This window comes from Brachypodium distachyon, chromosome 4, assembly GCF_000005505.3.
Source record: "Brachypodium distachyon strain Bd21 chromosome 4, Brachypodium_distachyon_v3.0, whole genome shotgun sequence".
NCBI lineage: Eukaryota > Viridiplantae > Streptophyta > Magnoliopsida > Poales > Poaceae > Brachypodium > Brachypodium distachyon.
This window is the reverse complement of record NC_016134.3, coordinates 26,677,559-26,699,477: the sequence shown is the minus strand read 5'-3', so window position 1 is coordinate 26,699,477 and position 21,919 is coordinate 26,677,559. Positions and strand designations below refer to the sequence as shown.

Genomic DNA, 21,919 nt, shown 5'->3' with positions numbered 1-21,919 from the left:
AGAGACGTCCAGCGCCTCAACGGGTGCGTTGCGGCGCTTGGGCGTTTCATCTCAAGGCTGGGCGAGCGAACCTTGCCTTTCTTCAAGGTGATAAAGAAGAAGGGTCCGATCAATTGGACCCCCGAGGTGGAAGCGACGTTCCAAGACTTGAAGCAGTATCTGAAATCGCCGCCGGTCATCGTTGCCCCCAAGCCGGGCGAGCCGTTGCTGCTATACCTGGCAGCAATGGACCAGGTAGTGAGCTCCGTGCTCGTTGCCGAGAGGGAAGAGCAAGTCCCAGGGGATGAGGCGGAAGGGCCCATGCAGGCTGGCCCCCGCAAGCGGCTAGTGCAGCATCCCGTGTATTTCATCAGCACGGTGCTGTGCGATGCCGGGGTACGGTACCCGCAGATCCAGAAGCTTCTGCTTGGGATCCTGCCCGCTTCAAGGAAGCTGCGCCTTTACTTTCAGGCGCATAGCATCATAGTGGTGTCGGGGTTCTGCCTAGAGAGGGCCCTCACCAAACGTGAAGCCCCGGGAGGGTGGCAAAGTGGAGGATGGAGTTGGCGGAGTTCGGGCTGCGTTTCGCAAACACCAAGAGCATCAAGAGCACTGCTGTCACGACTTCGTCGCGGAGTGGACATCAACGGGCATAGAAGAAGAAGAGCCGGAAGCAAGCCTTCTCGGCAGATTGGACGAAGGGTACTAGGTCATGTACTTTGCCGGTGCCTTCTGCTTGCAAGGCGCCGGTGCCGGAGTGGTGATCGAGTCGCCCACTGGAGATCCGCTCAAGTTCGTAATACAGCTCCACTTCGCCAACTCCACCAACAACATTGCAGAGTATGAGGCACTGCTTGCCGGTTTGCGTGCGGTGATCGCCTCGACATCAAGCACTTGGTTGTTCGTGGGGACTCCCAACTCGTGATCAACCAGGTATATAAGGACTACGACTGCCCCCAGATGGCGGCGTACATAGAGGAAGTGCGAAAATTGGAGTCCAGGTTCAAGGGACTTCGGTTTGAGCACGTGAAGCGCAAGGACAACTTTGTTGCGGATGAACTGTCCAAGTGAGCAACGGAACGCAGCAAGGTGCCTCCTGGGGTGTTCGTGCAAAGGCAGTCAAAGCCTCTGTCGACCCCAAGACAGTTGTCGGGGAAGCCCCTCCGGCAACTCAAGGTGACACTGCAGCTGCGGGGCCCATGCCGCCAAGTTGGTGGCATACACTAGCCGGGAACCACCACCCTGGGGGACGGATATTATTCGTTACCTCAGGGACGGGACCCTCCCAGAGGAAGAAATTGCCGCGGAGCGAGTAGCTCGGCAAGCTAAGATGTACACCCTGGTGGACGGGGAACTCTACCGGACGCGTCCTAATGGGGTCATGCAGCTTTGCATGCCCCGGGAAGAAGGGTGCACGTTGCTGGAGGATATACATCGAGGCACATGCTCACACCATGTGGCCTCCAGGGCACTAGCTGGGAAAGCGTTCTGACACAGCTTTTACTGGCCGACAGCACTAGCCGATGCCAAACAATTAGTCAAGACCTGTGAAGCGTGCCAGTTTCACGCCAAGAAGAGCAACCAACCAACGCAAGCCCTACAAGTCATCCCGTCCTCGTGGCCGTTCGCGGTCTGGGGGCTGGACATTGTCGGCAAGTTGCCGAGAGCAGTTGGCGGCTACGAGTACTTGCTCGTGGCCATCGACAAGTTTTCAAAGTGGATCAAGGTGGAGCCTTTCCGAGCCGTCACGGCGCAGGCGGCCATCAAGTTTTTCAAGGGCATTGTGTGCCGGTTTGGTGTGCCTAACGGTATCATCACCGACAACGGCACGCAACTCACTAGTGCGGTGTTCCAAGCTTACTGCGAGGACATGGGCACTAAGATTCACTTTGCTTCTGTTGCTCATTCGAGGAGCAATGGGCAAGTTGAGCGAGCCAACGCAGAAGTGTTGCGGGGGCTCAAAACAAGAACCTTTAACAAGCTCAAGAGCCACGTGAAACACTTGGTTGAAGAACTCCAGCCCTTGCTATGGTCACTGCGGACCACACCAAGTTGGGCAACGGGTCAAACTCCATTTACCCTCGTCCACGGGGCAGAAGCCATGCTGCCCCTCGAGCTCAAGTATGGGTCACCTCGGGTACGCGCGTACGGCGACAAGAGCCAACACACGTAGAGGATTGATGACCTTACCTTCATCTAGTAGATTCAATGCCGGGCTGCTGTGCGAGCTGCAGGCTACCAGCAGGGACTCCGTCATTATCACGACAGGAGAGTCCGTCCCCGGGGGCTCGAGGTTGGAGACCTCGTCCTGCGCCGGTTACAAGGAACGAAGGCCAGGAACAAGTTGACTCCAATCTGGGAAGGCCCTTTCCGGGTAGTGCAGGTGACCAGACCGGTGGCTGTCCGGTTGGAAACCGAGGAAGGCTTGCCGGTGCCCAATAGTTGGAACATTGAGCACCTGCGCAAGTTCTACCCGTGAAACGGTGGCGCCTTCCCACGGGTGACGATGCGGCAGCGTGCCTCTTTAAGCTAGTGTAGCCGGGCAAGTCCCGATTGTAATCCGCTAGCACAAAGTTGAATAAAGATAAGTGTTACTTCAATAAATGTTGTGCTTTGCTATTTATGAGTGCTTCTGTCTCCTGCTCTAGGTGCACAGAATTGTCTCCTCATCCTTGGCCGTGAGCAGGGGGCTGCCGGAACCCCGAAAACCAAGCTCGTTGCTGGGACGTCCCGGAACGAGGCCTAGCAGTTGCCGGACCCGTCCGCAACGTGATACGTGCAAGCAAGGCACCGTGGGAGTAGAAAGATGCTCACACCCAAGTCTGAGGTCGACTCTTCTGTGCCCGGGGGCTGGGAGGCAGGAGGTTGTCCAGTTTGAACTGTTTTTCGTGCATTTCGAAATTATTTGCTATGCACCTTGGGCACTCCGGGAGTCTGACATGCAGGGTAAAGATGAGGCGAAGGCATACTGTGATGCTCGTGGGGTGGTCACGGGTGCCATCGTCTTGCGAGTAAGTTGTACATATATGACAATTACTTCGAGGCTTGATGCAGGAAACTGAGACAGGGCAGGTGCCTCCACGCGGCGACTGGTGGTCCCGCAGGTGTGGAGGCAAGGGCAGCGCTTCGGCTATTTAAGGAGACCGGGGCATGTGCAACACCAGCAATGGGCAAGAAAGCAAGAGATGTTGCAAAGAGGCGATGGTGGTGCATCCCTCTGCCCTTGTCGCTGAGGGTGTTCCCACCATCGCGGCCCTGCCACATCTCTTATAGAACGACATCAGAAATGGCGATGAGACAAGCGAGAGGCGTCGTCAAGACGCGGTGGGGGTGCATGCCTCCTTGGCTCCGAGGGTGCTGTTGGAGGGTGCACGGCCACCGCGTCCTTGCCACGTCTCTCAGCAAGGTGCTACGAGACCAAAGAGAACGAAAAGCTAAGTACTTTGTCTCAGGTCCTTAGCTCTTCCTCTAGTAACGCTGGTTTGCTGAGGTAAGCTCGGTCCCTGTGTTGTCGGAGCGTAGGAAGGACGTTTGCAGGGTGAGGACGCCCCCCACACCTGGCTCGCGGGTCCGTCCCGGAGGCGTGCACGCTGGGGTAGTTAAATCGCAGGCGGAGTGCCTAGCCGCTGCTGTTTGGTCCTAGGGTTGGCACCGTGGGTCTGTCCCAGGTCTCTAGTCTGGCCAAGCATGTAGTTGGCGAGTCCCCGGATACATTAAAGCTTGAGCAAAACAAGTTGACAAATAACACTTGCGGTGATAAGGGAAAGCTAACACAAAAAGTTCTGAGGCGCCATGCGCCACTTGCAGGAAAATAAAAAAACGATAGGCAATCATGTGGGAGGTGCTCCTCGGGCGGCTGCGTCGGTGTCAGGTGCATCCTCGCCATCGGGGGCTTCTCCGGCAACCTCCTCAGCAGCGGCTTCGTCTTCATCGACCTTGCCCTGCATCCGCGCCACCATCTCGTCCACAACGCCCTGCACCGCTTCCCCACGAGTCTTGGCCTCTTCCTCGTCCGACCAGGCGTCGAAGACCGACTCGAACAGGAAGTCGGGGTGGGCGAAGTTGTCGGAGCACGGGTCTCCGGCACCGGGGATGCCGAGCACCCCCTTTTTGGTTCGGTGGAGGGCGAGGTGATCGCTTCGGCGATCGCCGGCGTGGCGATAGACACGAAGTATAGACGCGAGAGTTACCTAGGTTCGGGCCACCCGGAGGTGTAATACCCTACGTCCTGCTTTGGAATTGTATTTCCTTGTATGGCTTTTACAGGTTGCTGGGGAGTTCCCGGGCTTTGCTACTTATCCCTCTAAGGGCTTGGCTACTTGGGTGAATGCTAAACCAAACCGAACAGAACCGAATTCAAGTCCAACCCTTTGACCGGTGACATCGATGCACCTTTTATAGACAAGGTGACACCACAGATGCCTATGCATGCAGCATGACACGTTTCCCAGACGCGTGTCACAGCCACATGAAATACCTCTTTGTTCATCCATGCTGGACGCCATGCAGCGCCCAGTCCACTGTACGCGGTAGAAAAAATGGTTCGTAGGGTAGTCGCCCTAGCCTTGCTAAGCAAGATTAGGCCTGCTGATAAGACTCCTGTCAGTGCATTAAATGCACTGCGCCCGCCATCTTGTCCTGTCTTCACTGTTCTGCGAGCCCCACCTGCATGCTCAAGCGTGGGTTGCTGGGGTGCCCCTTCCCGGCTAGTGCACCTTGCTAGTTGCCGGGAGGCGTTCCTTCAGCTTCCCGGGACCGGGGTTCCCGGGGGCTTCTTGTACTCAGCCCTTGACTTCACCTTCACCAAGGGTCGTCTCCTCGAGGAGGCCTTCCTGACGGGGCTTCGTCACTGGCAACCCACGCGTCCCGTATCAGTGGGACCCTGTGGGCCACTGGTACAATAGTAGCCCTCGGGCATGGGCCGGCAGCCTTGAAGCTCCCTGCAAGCGCTATCCTTGGTCGGTTGACGGGCTGTGCCCTATCCGACGCGTGGGTCCCAAGGGGAGTCCCCCTGGTACCCAGCCTTGTGGGCCACATTTAGTGCTCCACTCCTCCGAGCGGAACGGTCGGGCGCACGATTTCGTGCCTTATCTCCCTTAATCACCAGAGACATAAGGCCACGTCGCGCACCCCCCTCTTAATCTACGATTCTTTAGGGCTCTTTATTGCCGATCATGGGGGTGTCCGTTGCAGCCCGCCAGCCCCGATAAATACCCAAGGCTGGCGACGGGCACTCCCCATTGCTTCTTGCTCCTGCCATTGCCTCCTCCCAAGCCCTCCGCGCCCCAACTCCGACCAAATCACCTCTCCACCTCCGTCGATGTCTTCCAAGGGCCAGAACAGTCCCAAGGGAAGCACCAGCAAGGGGGAAAAACGCGAGAAGGACAGTAAGAAGGAGCTGTCGGACAGGGCCCGGAAGGATGAGGAAATGCGGGCTAAGTTTGCCTTCTTCCCCCCCAGGTACAACGGCGAGGGGGTCGACAAGCTGGTTTTGGCACTGGCCACCAAGCACAACGAGTACGGGCCAACGCGGATTCTCCCCGTCGGTGCGAAGCGCGACCCGCAGTACTTTCGGATCTTCGGGAGGTTCATCTTTGCCGGGTTCGTGCCGCCGCACTCCTACTTCCTTTTAGCCATCATGGAGACCTACGGGCTCATCATGGCGCAGCTTCACCCCATGTCGTTCTTCACACTAGCTGTCTTCCAACACCTCTGTGAAGCGTTCGTGGGGGTGATGCGGGGCGTCAGGGGAGACCTCAGCAACGACGAAAACGATGACGACGATGATGCTCCCCCAGCAACCGGCGGGGTCGTGCTGGAGGAGGACGACGAGGAAGACGACGTCCCCCTGGTGAGGCGGTTTGCGGTGGAGTGGGCGAGCAGGCAGGAGGCCAGCCCGCAGCCTCAGGAGACTCACGGCGACGCAGGGGCTGGGGCCTCTGGCGGCAGCGACGCGGCTGCAGCAGCCACCCCGACCACTCCGGCGGCTCCGACAGCTCCCCCCGCATGAAGCGGCCCTCTGGCGAGGAGCATCCTAGCGGACAGGGTGCTCAAGCTCAAACCAGCGGGGAAAGTTCAATGCTGTCCAAACACCTTTGATTTCACAAATTTTTGAGTGCCTTACTAACCTATTTTTGTGCTTTCCAGTTCTTCGAGGAAGAGGGGGAGGTTCCGCGCAGGTGCTCTTCGTGCAGTTGCCGGGGAGGTTCCGCGCCCACAGAGGTGCGGGTAATCGACCTCACTGGTGAGGTCGACGACGATGCTCCGGCGGAGGTTGCCTCCGTCGGAGCCCTTCAGCAATCGGCCACGGCACCAGGCGGGGCCGTGACTGCTGCCGCAGGTGCGCCACGCAGGGGGCGCCATCTGAGGCGGGTGACACAGAGCAGCCTCCGCTAGCCGGAGCAGGCGGCAGCGCTCTGGAGAAGCCCCCGAGCCCCCAGCCCACTCCTTTGGACGAGCAAGGAACAACAGCGCTCGGCCAGGTTGGGGGCGCGTCGTCAAATCCCGACGCGCCCTCGGGATTGCAGACGGTCGTGGCGGGGTCCTCCTCTGCCGGAGCCGTCTTCAGCCCGGGAGCAGGGTAGCTCGCGGGGCGGACATGGGGTCGGATTACTTTCGACCCTAGCGTGTTCCAGCAGGGACACCAAGTGATCGACAACATCCAGCAGCAGCGGATGTTCGTCGATTTCTTCAACGACGCGCAGTAGCACCACGCCCGCGTAGTGGCGGAGCCGGGCGCAGCGCGGCGGGAGGCGGAGGAGGAGCGCACCGAGCTGCACCGGCTCCGGGAGGAGCTCCAGCAGGCACGGCAAGTCGGGGCGACGCCTGCTGTGCAATGGGTGACGGAGGCGGAAGTCCTCCAGCAGTTGTGGGATCTCCAGCAAGAGCACCAGCGGGAGCTCGAACTGGTGAAAGCCTCACACGCCAAGAGCGAAGAGGAGCACCAGGCAGCTCTGGACTCGTTCTAGGGGAGTCTCCGGGAGAAGACGGACTTACCGTCCGGCTACTCCCTGGAGATCCAGCATCTCTGCCGCAAGGTCGGAGAGCTGGAGACGGAAGCTGCAATAGCAGCCGAAGCCTCGGCGGACCAGGCCCGCTCCCGGGAGCGCAAGCTCGCAGGGCAGCTCAAGGCCGCCCAAGATGCCATCTCGTCCCTTCAGGGCGAGCTCGACACGGTGTGGCAAGAACTCTAGCTGATCGACGATGACAACACAAAGAAGGCATCCGAGATCGGCAGGCTGAAGTCCGAGTGCCGCGAGCACAAGCGGCAGGCCCAGGAGACTCGCGGTGCGTGCACCGAGCTGCGGGCACCGAGCTACGGGCACCGATTGCCTGTTGGTTTTTTTTTTATATTTTCCTGCAAGTGGCGCATGGCGCCTGAGAACTTTTTATGTTATCTTGTCCTTATCACCGCAAGTGTTATTTGTCAACTTGTTTTGCTCAAGCTTTAATATATCCAATGCCACTTTTATTTGCTTCTCTGTCTAAGACTAGCTTGCCGGGGAGGGGCTCTGTCCTTCCCATGTTTTAGCCTTGCGTACCCGAGGACTCGCCAACCACGTGCTTGGCCAGACTAGTGACCTGGGACGGACCCGCGGTACCGACCTGCGGGTTAACTACCCCAGCACGCACGCCTCCGGGACGCACCTGCGAGCCACGTGTGGGGGCGTCCTCACCCCGTAAGCGTCCTTCCTACGCTCCGGCAACACGGGGACTGAGCTTACCTCATCAAGCCAGCGCTACTAAAGGGAAAAACCAAGGACCCAAAATGAGATACTTAGCTTCCCATTCTCTTTGGTCTTGTAGCACCTCGTTGAGAGCCGTGGCAAGGACGCTGTGGCCGTGCACCCTCCAGCGGCATGCGCGGAGGCATGCACCGCCACAACGTCTTCGCGACGCCCCTCGCCCACTGCACCGCCATTTCTGGTGCCGTTCCATACTAGATGTGGCAGGGCCGCGATGGTGGGAACACCCTCAGCGACAAGCGCATAGGGATGCACCACCATCGCCTCTCTGCGACATCTCTTGTTTTCTTGCCCGTTGCTGGTGTTGCACTTACCCTGGTCTCTTTAAATAGCCGAAGCGCTGCCCTTGCCTCCGCACGCGCAGGACCACCAGTTGCCGCATGGAGGCATTGGCCCTGTCTCAGTTTCCTGCACCAAACCTCGAAGCAATTGCCATATATGTACAACTTACTTGCAAGACGACGACAGCCGTGACCACCCCATGAGCATCACAGTGTGCCTTCGCCTCATCTTTACCCTGCATGTCAGATTCCTGAAGTGCCCAAGGTGCATAGCAAAAAATTTCGAAATGCACGAAAAACAGTATGAACTGGATAACCTCCTGCCTCCTAGCCCTCGGGCACAGAAGAGTCGACCTCAGACTTGGGTGTGAGCATCTTTCTGTTCCCATGGTGCCTTGCTTGCACGTAGCACGTTGCGAACGAGTTCGGCAACTGCTAGGCCGCGTTCCGAGGCATCTCGGCAACGAGCTTGGTTTTCGGGGTTCCGGCAGCCCCTGCTCACAGCCAAGGATGAGGAGACAATTATGTGCACCTAGAGCAGGAGATAGAAGCATTCATAAATAGCAAAGCACAATATTCATTGAAGCACCACTTATCTTTTATTCAACTTTGTGCTAGCGGATTACAATCGGGCCTTACCCGGCTACACTAACTTAAAGAGGCACGCTGCCGCAGCGTCACCCGTGGGTAAGGCGCCACCGTTTCACGGGTAGAACTTGCGCAGGTGCTCAATGTTCCAACTATTGGGCACCGGCAAGCCTTCTTCGGTTTCCAGCCGGACAGCCCCCGGTCTGGTTACCTGCACTACCCAGAAAGGGCCTTCCCAGATTGGAGTCAACTTGTTCCCGGCCTTCGTTCCTTGTAACCGGTGCAGGACGAGGTCTCCAACCTCGAGCCCCCAGAGACGGACTCTCCTGTCGTGATAACGACGGAGTCCCTACTGGTAGCCTGTAGCTCGCACAACAGCCTGGCATCGAATCTCCTCGGTGAAGGTAAGGTCATCAATCCTCTGCGTGTGTTGGCTTTTGTCGCCGTACGCGGGTACCCGAGGTGACCCATCCTTGAGCTCGAGGGGCAGCACTGCTTCTACCCCGTAGAAGAGGGTAAACGGAGTTTGACCCATCGCCCGACTCGGTGTGGTCCGCAGTGACCACAACACGGGCTGGAGTTCTTCAACCCAGTGTTTCCCGTGGCCCTTGAGCTTGTCAAAGGTTCTCGTTTTGAGCCCCCACAGCACTTCTGCGTTGGCTCGCTCAACTTGCCCATTGCTCCTCAGATGAGCAACAGAGGCGAAGTGAATCTTAGTGCCCATGTCCTCGCAGTAATCTTGAAACACAGCACTAGTGAATTGCGTGCCGTTGTCAGTGATGATGCCGTTAGGCACACCAAACCGGCACATAATGCCCTTGAAAACTTGATGGTTGCCTGCGCCATGACGGCTCGGACAGGCTCCACCTCGATCCACTTCGAGAACTTGTCAATGGCCACGAGCAGGTACTCGTAGCCGCCAACCGCTCTCGGCAACTTGCCGATGATGTCCAGCCCCCCGACCGCGAACGGCCATGAGGACGGGATGACTTGCAGGGCTTGCGCTGGTTGGTTGCTCTTCTTAGCGTGGAACTGGCACGCTTCACAGGTCCTGACTAATTGCTTGGCATCGGCTAGTGCTGTCGGCCAGGAGAAGCCATGCCGAAACGTTTTCCTAGCTAGTGCCCTGGAGGCCACATGGTGCGAGCATGTGCCTCGATATATGTCTTCCAACAACGTGCGCCCTTCCTCCTGGGGCACGCAGAGGAGCATGACTCTATTAGGACGCCTCCGGTAGAGTTCTCCGTCCACCAGTGCGTACATCTTAGCTTTCCGGGCTACTCGCTCCGCGGCAATGTCTTCCTCCGGGAGGGTCCCATCCTTGAGGTAGCGAATAATATCCGTCCCCCAGGGTGATGGCTCCCGGCTAGTGTATGCCACCAACTTGGCGGGCATGGTCCCCCGCAGCTGCAGGGATACCTTGAGTTGCCGGAGGGGCTTCCCCGGCAACTGTGTTGGGATCGACCGAGGGCTTTGACTGCCTCTGCACGAACACCCCAGGAGGCACCTTGATGCATTCCGCTGTCCATTTGGACAGTTCATCCGCAACAAAGTTGTTCTTGCGCTTTACGTGCTCAAATCGAAGCCCCGTCAGGAAGGCCTCCCGGGGAGCAATGAGTTCAGGAAGTTTGCCTCAAGGAAACGGTCCTTGGTGAAGGTGATGCTAAGGGCGAGAAGGTAAGAAGCCCCCGGGAACCCCGATCCCGGGAAGCGGAAGAATCGCCTCCCCAGCAACTAGCCGGATGCGCTTGCCGGGAGGGGGCACCCCGGCAACCCACGCGCGGGCATGCAGGCGGGGCCCGCAGAACAGTGAAGACAGGACAAGACGGCGGGCATGGTGCATTTAATGCAGCGATAGGAGTCTTATCAGTAGGTCTAGTCTTGCTTAGCAAGGCTAGGGCGACTACTCCACGAAAAAAAAATTCTACCGTGTACAGTGGACCGGGCGCTGCATGGCGTCCAGCATGGATCAGCGGGAGTGTGTTTCATGTGGCTGTGACACGCGTCTGGGCAACATGCATTGGCACCTGTGGTATCCCCTTGTCTATAAAAGGAGTACCGATGCCACCAGTCAAAGGGCTCCGATCAGTCTTAGTTTGATTCCTAATTAGAGCCATCGCCAAGTAACTCCCCGGGAACTCCCGGGATACCTTGTAAGCAACATATACAATCTTGAATACAACAACAAGTAGGACATAGGGTGTTACACCTCCGGGTGGCCCGACCTGAGTAAATTCTCGTGTCCACACTTCGTCTCTATCGTCACGCCGAGCGATCGCCTCGCCCTCCACCGAACCAATAAGGGGGTAATCGGCATGCCGGTGCTCGAGACCCGTGCTCCGACAGACATAGTGGATGTTGGGTACGAACGTTCCCAAATTTTTTTTCATGAAAAATAAAATATTTGGTTCGTTCGTCAATCATCCTTCATAAATCCTGCAGACAACATCAAAATGCTTGTATGAACACTTCACATATACAGGGTCGCGCTATTTGATTCACATGGTGCAGAATATTATTCTGCACCCCGCCAGACCAGCCGATCCCCGCCTGTCCCAGCCACGCTAGACCCGTTAACTTTTGGTAGTTTGCGTGCGTCGTAAACTTACGTTACATGTACTGGTAAAAAAAAAACTTACATTGGAGCAAAACTGACAGTTGTGTTAGGGTTTTGTTCATTTACGTTTGCACGCGACAAAATTACGTTGCATGCAGCTGCATACACCGACTAATTTTATGTTGCATTTACGTTTGCAATTGACGTTTCATGCAGCTTCGTATGTTGAGATTCTGTATGCGAATTCGTCAGATGGAGACAATTTCAACAAGAATATAACACGAATAATGTTTCAAGTATATTTTCTGTGTCGCTCTTGCTTCTTACTGTACTAACTAGACAGATGAAGAATACAACAAGTATATTTCCTATGTCGCTCTTGTTTCTGTGATGCCTAAGTTCAACTCAAGTGAAAGTAAACGGACATAAGGTATACTCTTTCCTTTGCAAAGAAAACTTAGAAGTAACTCAGCACAGTTAACTAATTTCGGGAATGGGTATTGCCATCACTTTGCAATGCTAACTAACTACTCTGAAAGAGCCCTGACAAATTGCAAGAGCTGTCTGGGATCTGTCTCCTGAATTTCGTTTAGATGTTGAAATTTCTTTACATATAGAACAATATGTTCGGCAGATGATCTTCAGAGGTCTTTTTTGACTAGATTGCAGAGGCTGTACTCCATTTGCAACATTTTCTGTTGATGCCGTGAGAGTGCTAATATTCTCAAGAAAAGGCCACTTTTGCCTCATAAGATCTGAAAAGATGATTAGCACTTGTAAATTTCTGATCAAACTGAAAGATAGATAACATAATTACGTGGATAACTGCCTGGCCACTACCAATCACATGTGCTTCAGAAAGACCATTGCTCCAGAAAAATAATAGCGTGCAGGGCCCATCCATCAGTAGTTTTGACTCTCCCTTATAACTTCTCCATAAAATCCATATCCAGAAGCAGATTCCACAAAGCATTAGCCAATATGCAAAACAACAATCCACATGGTGTTCATATACTGATATACACTTACACTAACTAGGTAAAATGTATGATCAATCTATGTTAAATGCAAATCCTTAACTATCGGCAAAGCACAAAAGGTATAACAAAGAAGGTACTTAAATCAAAACGTTTAAAGCAAGACTACACCTAGCTAAGTTCAACATTATTGAAGGAAAATAAAACTGAACATTGGAACTCCTGTAGTTTCTCCCAGATATTTAATACTATTATGTGGGCTGATGTCAAAGTTGTTGCAGGATACCTATGCTGGTGTATACATTAGTGCAATGTCTAATCAGATAACTATCTGCATTTGCACTAAAAATCACATGTACAATGATTATCGTAACTACTCCATAAAACGAATATGGTTTTAACCGAACGATGGTAAACTTAATCAAGTATGAACATTAGTTTGACCAGCAATAACAGGATTCAGAATGCAACTATGCAATAAATTTCAGTATTTGTTGTTTCTACTTGTGAGACGATAATTAGATGATGCAAAAACGAGCTTCTCAAGTCGTCGTAAAACAAATTCTAAATCAGCAAATTTATCCTAACAGTGAGTACCTTAGTCAGCAGAATAACGGCTACACGAATCTACCACAAAGGAAAATGGTTTCTTAACAAAAAAACCATTTGTTATCAATCTAATGCATCGAAGCTTTCCAGGGAACTGCAGCTCGGCTACTGCTGCTGGTGAAACAGATGGCAAGTCCTCCGAAGGAAAAGAGAAAAGTCACATAGACAGCAGCACTGATATCAAAAGTTCAAAACCACTGCTAATTCCCGTTGCGCTATACAATGTGAACTTTGAACAATAGCATGCACCAAGTCAAGATCTGGTCCAGTCACACTATCACTGGAAGATTGACCCAAACACATTCTATATATTTAGTGTGTACAAAAGGAATATTTGTAGTTTTTTTAAGGAAATAGAAACTCCTGAATGATTCAAAGCTAGTTCCTCCTACACGTGTCTACTGAATCTTTTAGTCACTATAAAGGTTCTCATGAATACATGAAGGATGAAAAGAAACCAATGACCACTTTCAACCTCACAAATTGTTGAAGAGAAAGAACACAAACACATCTAGAAAGAGAGAAAGAATATGAATAATGTCACATGAGAGCATGTTGCCGCATCCTAGCTTTGCAAGTAAATACCTCTTGCTGGAAGAATTGCATTTCAGACTTTAAGTTGAACACAATACCCTGATGTTACGACAAACCAGCGAACCTGTTTTGAGTGTTCATGTGTGTAAGCATATACTGATACTATCATATAGCACACTGGCGAAAAAGAATGATTCTGAAAAACCGAAATGGAACTTTTTATGTTATCGGATTATTAAGCTAAAGGGACAGGATCCTTTGAGCTATAGCTTATTTTTAAAATGATTAAGCCTTTCTCTGCTCGAGCAAATAAAACAGATTGAATTAATCATGACAATTATTTTCTTTGATTAGCAATAGGCCTGGCAATGATTGTTCCAGAGAAGTACTGTATTACAGTACCGTGAAATTTTGTCTAGGAAAAATAATCAACACCCAGGGAGTAAGCTATACTCCTATGGTATGCATATTCAGATTGTCGGAGCAAGTTCTCTTAGATGTTGCTTAATATACATTACAATACAGTCTTTATCCGTGGTAGCACAAAAATGATGTCACGTTGTTTTGTGGTTGAGTGTCTGTCGGATGCTTGGGGTTGATTGAAATGTACAAAAACTCAATAAGGAAAAGTTAAACTGAACCTCACTACTTTAATTTCAGAGTCTATAGTTGTAGCCTGTAGCTTCCTTGTTAAAGTGTTAACTTGTTCCTGTAGCGTATATTCTGTTTTCAGGTTAGCATAACTAGCTTATACTTATCATTATACATTGTTCTGTAGAGAAAACTGGAACCTATGATCAGGCCAACTCTACTATGCAATTGAATATCATTGCAGTGAACATGAATTGATTAGGGGAAACAAAGACCCTAAACAATAGGAAGCAATTGAATATTCTTGTTGCAAAAAAACCTGATTCAACCTAGAAATTTTAATTCATAACAGACCAAAGAAGTAAATATACTGAACAAAATTTGATGGCGGAAAGCACTTCATAAGCATCAAGAACAAACTTCCATCGGGCACAAGTTCAATGCATTTACCATCCAAAAGTTCCTGAAAGATGAACTCCCAGCAGAAACAACGATTCAAAGGATGTGATCGGGCCAACTCTGCAGTATAATCTTTTCATCAGCTCAAGCAAATGGCACCGAATTAAACACAGCCTCAGAAGCCTAACAAGCAGGCCGTCAGGAAACATTAATTCATGGTGTTTAATCTAGGAACTAATAAAGGACTACCTGTGCTGTGAGAAACTTGAATTAGAGATGAGATGAGCATGGTGAACCTGGGATTTCCAAAATCCTTCTCTTCTTCAATCTCCTTTCTCTCTAGAACACCATGCACGAGAAGTGAAGAGACAAATGAGATGAAGAATTATGCAAGGCTCCATTGCGCTGGAATTAATCAGAGAGATTCTTGCCTAAAAAAATAAATCAGTGAGATTCAGAGGAGGAGAAATTTGAACCGTGTAACTTGCAATCTCTCACAAGATCAGCAAAAACACTACTGGATTCCATCTATCTTCAGAACAGAATGTACCAGATAATTGATTCAGCAGAAGTTTCCTTGCAGCTTCCTCCGCACTAAGAGTTGGCTCGTAGTAGCAGCAGGAACCAGCTTTCCTCTGCGTCCAGTCGGAGGGAACGATGGATTATGTCGTGGTCGTGAGCTCGCCCAGGGATTCCGGATGTGACGGGTGGTCATAGCTTGGCGAACCCGAAGGGGAAGCCGCAAATCGATGAGAGGGCCGCGATGGGAGCGGAGAAAACCCTAACCTTGCTCGTTCCTGATGGGATTGAGCAGCGGCGAGGTCGCGGGAGAGGTCGAGGCGGTGGAGGAGGCGGCCTTGCGGTAGGCGTCCCGCTCGAGACGGTCGAGCTGCTCTTCGCTCAGGCCGTCGTCGTCGTCGAAGCCACCGGCGCCGCCTAGGTTTGCCGCAATTCCAGCCGCGCCCGTGCCACTCGCCGTCGGCCACAGGCCCAGTCGCCGTCGTCGAAGCCGCCGCCACAGCTTCTGGCCGCTGGCGCCGGCGATGCGTAGGTTAGCCGCAATTCCAGCCGCGTCCGCGCCACTCGCCGCCGGGCGCCGGCCTCACTTCCACCCCGACGCCCCCCAAACCGCACGCACGTTCTGAGAAATTAAGGTGGGCTTTTTTTTTAGGAAATAAGGTGGGCTTTTGTTAGTAGGGAAAGTGGGCTCGCAGCTCTACAGGGACAACTTTTTTTACTGCCGGGAGTAATTACTCCCACTTTTTCCACGTTGAGATACCACCGGATTGTCCGGGTATCCGGACGTACTAATTAGCCCCCGTTAATCCAAGTAGGTGCGTAGTATATGTTGAGAGAAAGTAGATGGATAAACACTGATTTTTAGAAACTTATAATCTCTAGTTAACGCCACTAATTGAGCAAGGTTGTTGGGTCTGTACTTGTTATATATCACCCCTGGCTGAAAAGGGTGGGCGGGTGGTACGCAGAGCTCTTGGTACCTCGCAGGCGACGGGAGAATGGACTGGACGTTGGCGAAAAGAAGACTTGTAAATGCATGTTAATCCATGACGCCTAATGAGTAATTAAGTACTATTCTGCTGCATGCTACAGAACGTATGTACTACCTTTTTCATAGTGCTAGCTAGTGCATGTGCTCATTGCCATGGATTTTCTAGAAGCTATCATTTATTAAGGTATTCTAATTTCTACTAGTATGAACAACGAAAGGATGGAGTATGTAGTATATAGTACGAAGAATAAAAGCATGCAGTATCAAGAATAAAAGTATGTAATATATAGAATGTAGTACGTAGTATGTAGTACGTAGTATGTAGTACGTAGTATGTAGTATAGAGAATGTAGTACATGAAGTATGAAATATGTAGTATGTGCTCGTCGCCATGGATTTTCTAGAAGCTATCATTTATTAAGGTATTCTAATTTCTACTAGTTTGAACAATGGAAGTATGAAGTATGGAGAATATTGTATCAACAGACACATTAGAATGGAGTATGGAGAATAGAAGTATATAGTATCTAGAATACAGAATGTAGAATGTAGTATGTAGTATATAGAATGTAGTACAAATTAAAGGTAGAATGTAGTATATAGTGTGAAGTATGTACTTACAAAGGTAATATGTAGTATATAGTATGAAAAGTAGTATTGAGCATCCATTAAATGATAATCTATCGTTGTAGTACAGTATTCTTAAGGTGAATCGATTGTTGCAGGACAGAAGAATTGATTTAGCCATTCAAAAGAAAGATGACGCATCGCCCAACAGCAGCCATGCATGCATCGACCGGCCTGCTAATCATATAGGAGTACTACTAATCGCTAACTAGTCTCCTTACATTCTTATGCGTCCGCTATTGCCTCTGTAGGACTGGCAGATCGGGAATCATATGAAGACTGAAGCATGGGATCGATCAACCATCGTGGTAGATGACGCACAAACATAGATCTGCGGGACTCGTCGTTGCAGGACATCGTTGCCGACGTCGCCGGACGATCGTCGGTAGGCAGCCGTAGATTCCGCCGCTGCAGTACGTACTGGCCGCCTTCGCAGATCGATCTTGTACGTGTAATGGCATATCTGGTGGAAGTTGAAATCACGGTTAGATTGAAGATCATCACGTAAGTAAATGCATGGATCAAAAGAAAAAATACCTTCCTCTCCCGCTTGTGTGCAGCTAGGCATTCGTCGACGTGGTTTCAGATCTAATACAGAGAAACGAAGGAAGAAAGAAACATATGGAGGCATCAAAATCTCAAAAGCAATTGACCCAAAGTTAATTAGACGAACAACTTACAGACACATGCATACGGTGATCGATTAATTAGTACGTTTTTTGCCGGAGAGCGCATTAGACAGCCGCGCCGGCGTCATCAGTTGGTGGAAAATAACAAGAATATGGACGCCCTAAAAGTCTCGCTGCCAACAAACTTCTTTCATAGGCCAAACCGGATAATTATTTGCAAATTAATTAAATTGCAAAAGAAACGAAAATTGATACGGGTTGGTGGCAGCTCGCGACCAGGGAAAGCGATTTCGTTGAGGTAGTCACGGCCGGACGTCAAAAATACAAAAGCGGTTGTCACACTGTTCAAATTCAGGTGCGTGCATCAAAATTATGTGCTTTGTCGTTTCTCTCGTGGCACGATTTCTCATGGCTACTCATGGTTCGTATATGTAACATGCATGCAGAAAAATAACAAACTTCAACGATGTTACGCAGCACTACCTTTACACCTTTACTGCATCTACACACATCTCGACCTTCACAGGGTAATGAAACATTTATTCGAAAAATAAGAACTCATACAACAAATATGACAGTGCCCATTAACCGGGGTGTATTGTATTTTAGCGCCAGAGTTATGAGATGATTTCATAATTTGTCGTTGTACTTTCCAATGTATCAACAGCCACCACCTCCTCCGAGTACGAAGCTCATCGAGGACGTGTATGAAATCATCCGAGATTACACCGACGAGGGGTATGTACTCTTATGGAAGTCCTTTAGCCACACCAGTGTACGATAGAAAACAAGTTTTGGATATCACGTAAGATGGATTGACTCAGTTTTAACGTTATGCCTACAGTGATCCAGGGCTATCTTTCAGGTTCATTGCAAACAGTGTTACCGCTGCCGAACCAGTTCTGAGGTATGAAAAATCATCTTTGAAACATCCTCAAATAAAGTGTCGACGTTTGATTAATAACAGCAGCCGTAGTATTTTCCTTAGTACGTCGCTCAATGTCTTTGTTCATGTACTATATAACGCTATAGCGCCCGAGGTAGTTCATGGGTGTCGGGTTTATATCAACAGGTCGGCTATCAACATCCTCATCGAGCAACCCAGGATACTAAGAGTCATTGGGGATGACAGGTACACTGTTGAGATGGTCGAGATCTTCAAAGAAATAATAAGACAAGAAGGCGGATCCTCTATGCAGCAATGGTTGTTACTCGCGAGACAGTACGATGCATTGGACCGATATGTATGCCACGGATGTACGTTGATCTGACGCTGTGTTTGTTGACCGTCTCGAATGGTCCAACAATGTGCTAGTTGAGGACCATTTCTAAAAAATCGTCGCGTAATCAATAATATGGCCGACCCTCCATTTGGTCACTGATAGACAAAATCAGGTAATGTTAGATTAGAAGCCACGTCGTGCTGGTCTGAAGATCTGCACGGGCGCCTTATGCTACGCTGCCAAACCTTCCTTCGCGACACTCTTTTGTAATTGCTGTGTCGTCCCGGCTATCAGATCTGAACCGGTAAAACTTCGTACTTACATACTTTTGTGTTCATGGCAGACAGTTTTTCGTGCATGCTAATACAATGATCGAACGTGTCGATATACCGGGAATCTGACATCAGACGAACGCAAGGAGTGTTGTTTTGTAGATTCAATTGAAATATTTTAGAGCACTCGGGTCATGAAACAGTCCAAGCAACGTACCAAACTTCTATATCTTAATATTTTCATAAGGGCCGATCCTTATACTTTCTAGCTACTTTACGTATTGTAAGGCCATTACGGCTCTGGTAATATGCTCTTGTTGTTTTCTTCGTCGGGCTGGACCGTGCAACAAGCATGGACGCTGTCCTCTTCATTGCATTCCACTTGAAATTAGGACTCTTCCCACTCCGCTCACATATCAGCTGAGATCCAATCATACGATTCGGAGTTATGGAGATGTGCCATGTGCCATGCGGTACACGCGATTGGTGGTCATGACCATTTCAAAAAATGCTAGGTGGGTAAATGAATTTTGTCCCATGCGTTTTGATTTTGCGAATGAAAACAAGTTAGATCCACAGAACTAGGTGGATCTAAGGCACGCAGGCCATACGGAAACCAAAAGTTAGATCCATAGATCTAAGTTCCATGTCAATCGAATTCTAACAATTGATGACATGTTACAATGATCCAATTGTAATGCACCACGTACATCGTATAGATTTCGTCATTGGTCTCTTTTGTACAGTGTACAAGACAACTGTATGTAACTATTGCAATATCCAGTGACACATGTAGGTAGCTGCTGTTCGTTACAAGCTGCGTCATCCAGCACGAAATAAACATAGATCGTTTACGAGGTACATAACACCAGCACGGTGACTCACGAGAACAGTCTCATGAACACACCTCCACCATGCCCCAACCATTCTCACCGGGCGGAAGCATGAACTCACTGCAATCGCATACACCCGCACTGAGTTTCACCATGCAGATTCATGGTTCAGACTACAAGACAGAGCATATAGATTCAGAATTCACGAGCAAGAACATCCGTGAGATGAGAGCTTTAGTGAACAAGATGAGCGAAACCCAAAGAGCACTCATTAGATCGGTAGATTTTGGTGGCATGCTGAAGTTCCCATTATGTGATAAGCTGGACCGCAACTTCTCAGCATTTGCCGTCAGTCGTGTCCGAGCGGACGTCATGCTAATGCATGACGGCCATTCGATGGCTGCACTGATGACACCAACATCAGTGAGCTGTGTGTTGGGCGTTCCCAACGGGCAGTTGCAGGTACCTCGCACGGTCGCCACGTCTGACCGCGAAGACATGAAGGTGTGCTTGCACGCATGTCGGCTGCGTTCAAGATCGGAGGTCAAGGAGTACCTCGACTGCACGGCCGGGAAAGAGTTGAGCTTCGTGGAGTACCAACACTTTGTCAGGGCATTCATCGCCTACAGCTTGTCCAACGCGCTAACCCCTTGTTTTGAGCTCGCCTGGGGGGTGATCCAGGCATTGTCCGACGTATGCAACATCAACAAGTACAACTGGGCAGAGATCATTCTGGAGCACCTTGTCAAGATGGCTGCCATCACCATGTCGGAGATCGAAGAAAAGAAACCTCGCATAGTTCTGACTGGTTGTTTGCTATATCTGCAGGTATAAACCCTTCGACACACAATTTATACGTTTATGCCATTTCTCTATACGACGCTGCATGCATTCTTGCGTTACGAATGTAACTGACACCGATGTCGTATCCTTCACGCAACTGACCTAATTTTTCACATGAACCGAAATACACATCCAATGATGTAGGTGTTCTACCTGGAACTTGTGCGCAATGGGAGAGACGCGGTGGACACGACAGTCTATCCAAGGATGTCGGCGTACCAACCTGATGTGCTGAAAAACATGATCGCGTCTATGAGGAAGTGCGCGTCTGCCAATTTCTTGAGCTGGTATGGACGTCGCCAGGTACGTCTTATAGCCGATAGGGTTTATGTAGGCTCAATAATCTGGCCAATAATGTAGTCATGTTGTGTTTTCTTTCAGTAGTATATTAATTTTTGTATTTTCTGCACATTGAATAAAAGAGCATCGACATGATTTATTATCACATCTCTTTATTGCAGTTCGTCAGGATTGTAATACCGACGGATCAAGCAGTGATGGCAACATCGATGAACCCCCAGAATAGCCAGAAAAAATGCATTGGTGACTGTCGAGGGAAGACGCCACAGCAGACATAGGCAGAAGGAAGCAGCGGCGATTCATCAAACACCATGGTATGTATGGGGAAAATTAATACTTACGACATCGTCTTTCACATAAAAGAAAATGTATATTTCCGTACAAACGGCATTATATGAATCGACGTTCTCACAGAAAGCCTCGATGATCGCTCGCATGACAGCTAGGATAATCGCAGATGAGACCAAAAAGAACATGGAGTCTTTCACGCAAAGAATTGAGAAAGCAGCATCTAAACGCTTGCTAGACATTGGTGCATCCCGAACAACGTATGGATTCCGCGCTCTTCATCATCATCATGACACACCTGCAGCTCAAGGTACATCACCACGTAATATCCTTTAGTAAATATGTTTCCGCAAGACAGCTCACAAAGTGCATAATTGATTTATGAGTTCTACCGGATTGTAACCTAATAACGAATTATTACCGAAAAGTTCAATTTAGCAGTAAATAAAAGATCTTATATAAGAATATGAGATAGGATCGCGACTGTTATATGATTTAAATATGGAATTATTCTTTTTTTCCCAGTGTAGCATGGTGTGGGGTTCGGTATTTTTATCAAGCCCTGTATCAAAATCTAACCAACCAAAAAAGAATGGCACGTTTCTGCTAATGGTTGTTTAGTCGATATGTATTGCATTATATTCTACCATATTACATCGAGATAGAAAATATACATAATGATATTAATAAGAAACATTTGATCTGTTCCAGCAAAGAGATTGAGTTTAATTTCTTCGACGAACCAAGCGTTGAATACAATGAACCAGCCCGGGACACTGCTCGGTTGGAAGGTGTGATGTTTCGACATGTACTTTTATACTAATCATACTCTTTTTTTTTACAGCTATACTAATCATAATCTTATTGTACTTGGGTTTTGGGACGGGCAGACCCTGTTATGCATGTTTTTTTTAATACCGTGCACATTGAATGCTTGCATTTTCAAATATGGACAATATTTTGTTTCCGTATGAGGCTTGAGGACTAAAATTGGATCACTTAATTTCTTTTGTCATGTACAACTCCGAATACGGATGTTCCAGTGGTTTCTATGGCTGGTGCAAGTACTCGCAAGGACCCATAAGAGCGCCTGAAGCAGAGGCTTCATTTCATAGATGAAGGTAAGGCGTTACG

The 21,919-nt window shown here is 49.9% G+C and overlaps 1 long non-coding RNA gene across 5 annotated transcripts; it reads right to left on the bottom strand.

Moving 5' to 3' along the window:
• Positions 1-11,426: 11,426 nt before the first annotated feature.
• Positions 11,427-15,415, bottom strand: LOC104584601. 5 transcript variants are annotated; one of them, XR_001408038.2, is made up of 6 exons: positions 15,047-15,415; positions 14,811-14,895; positions 14,510-14,691; positions 14,312-14,380; positions 11,991-13,394; positions 11,427-11,905 (listed from the first exon to the last, which is right to left on the bottom strand). It is a non-coding gene; the product is annotated as an uncharacterized LOC104584601 (long non-coding RNA). The 5 variants fall into 5 exon arrangements; XR_002966204.1 differs by having other exon boundaries at positions 14,312-14,443; positions 14,557-14,691; positions 14,811-15,415; XR_001408035.2 differs by having other exon boundaries at positions 14,811-15,414.
• Between the last annotated feature and the right edge of the window lie 6,504 nt (positions 15,416-21,919).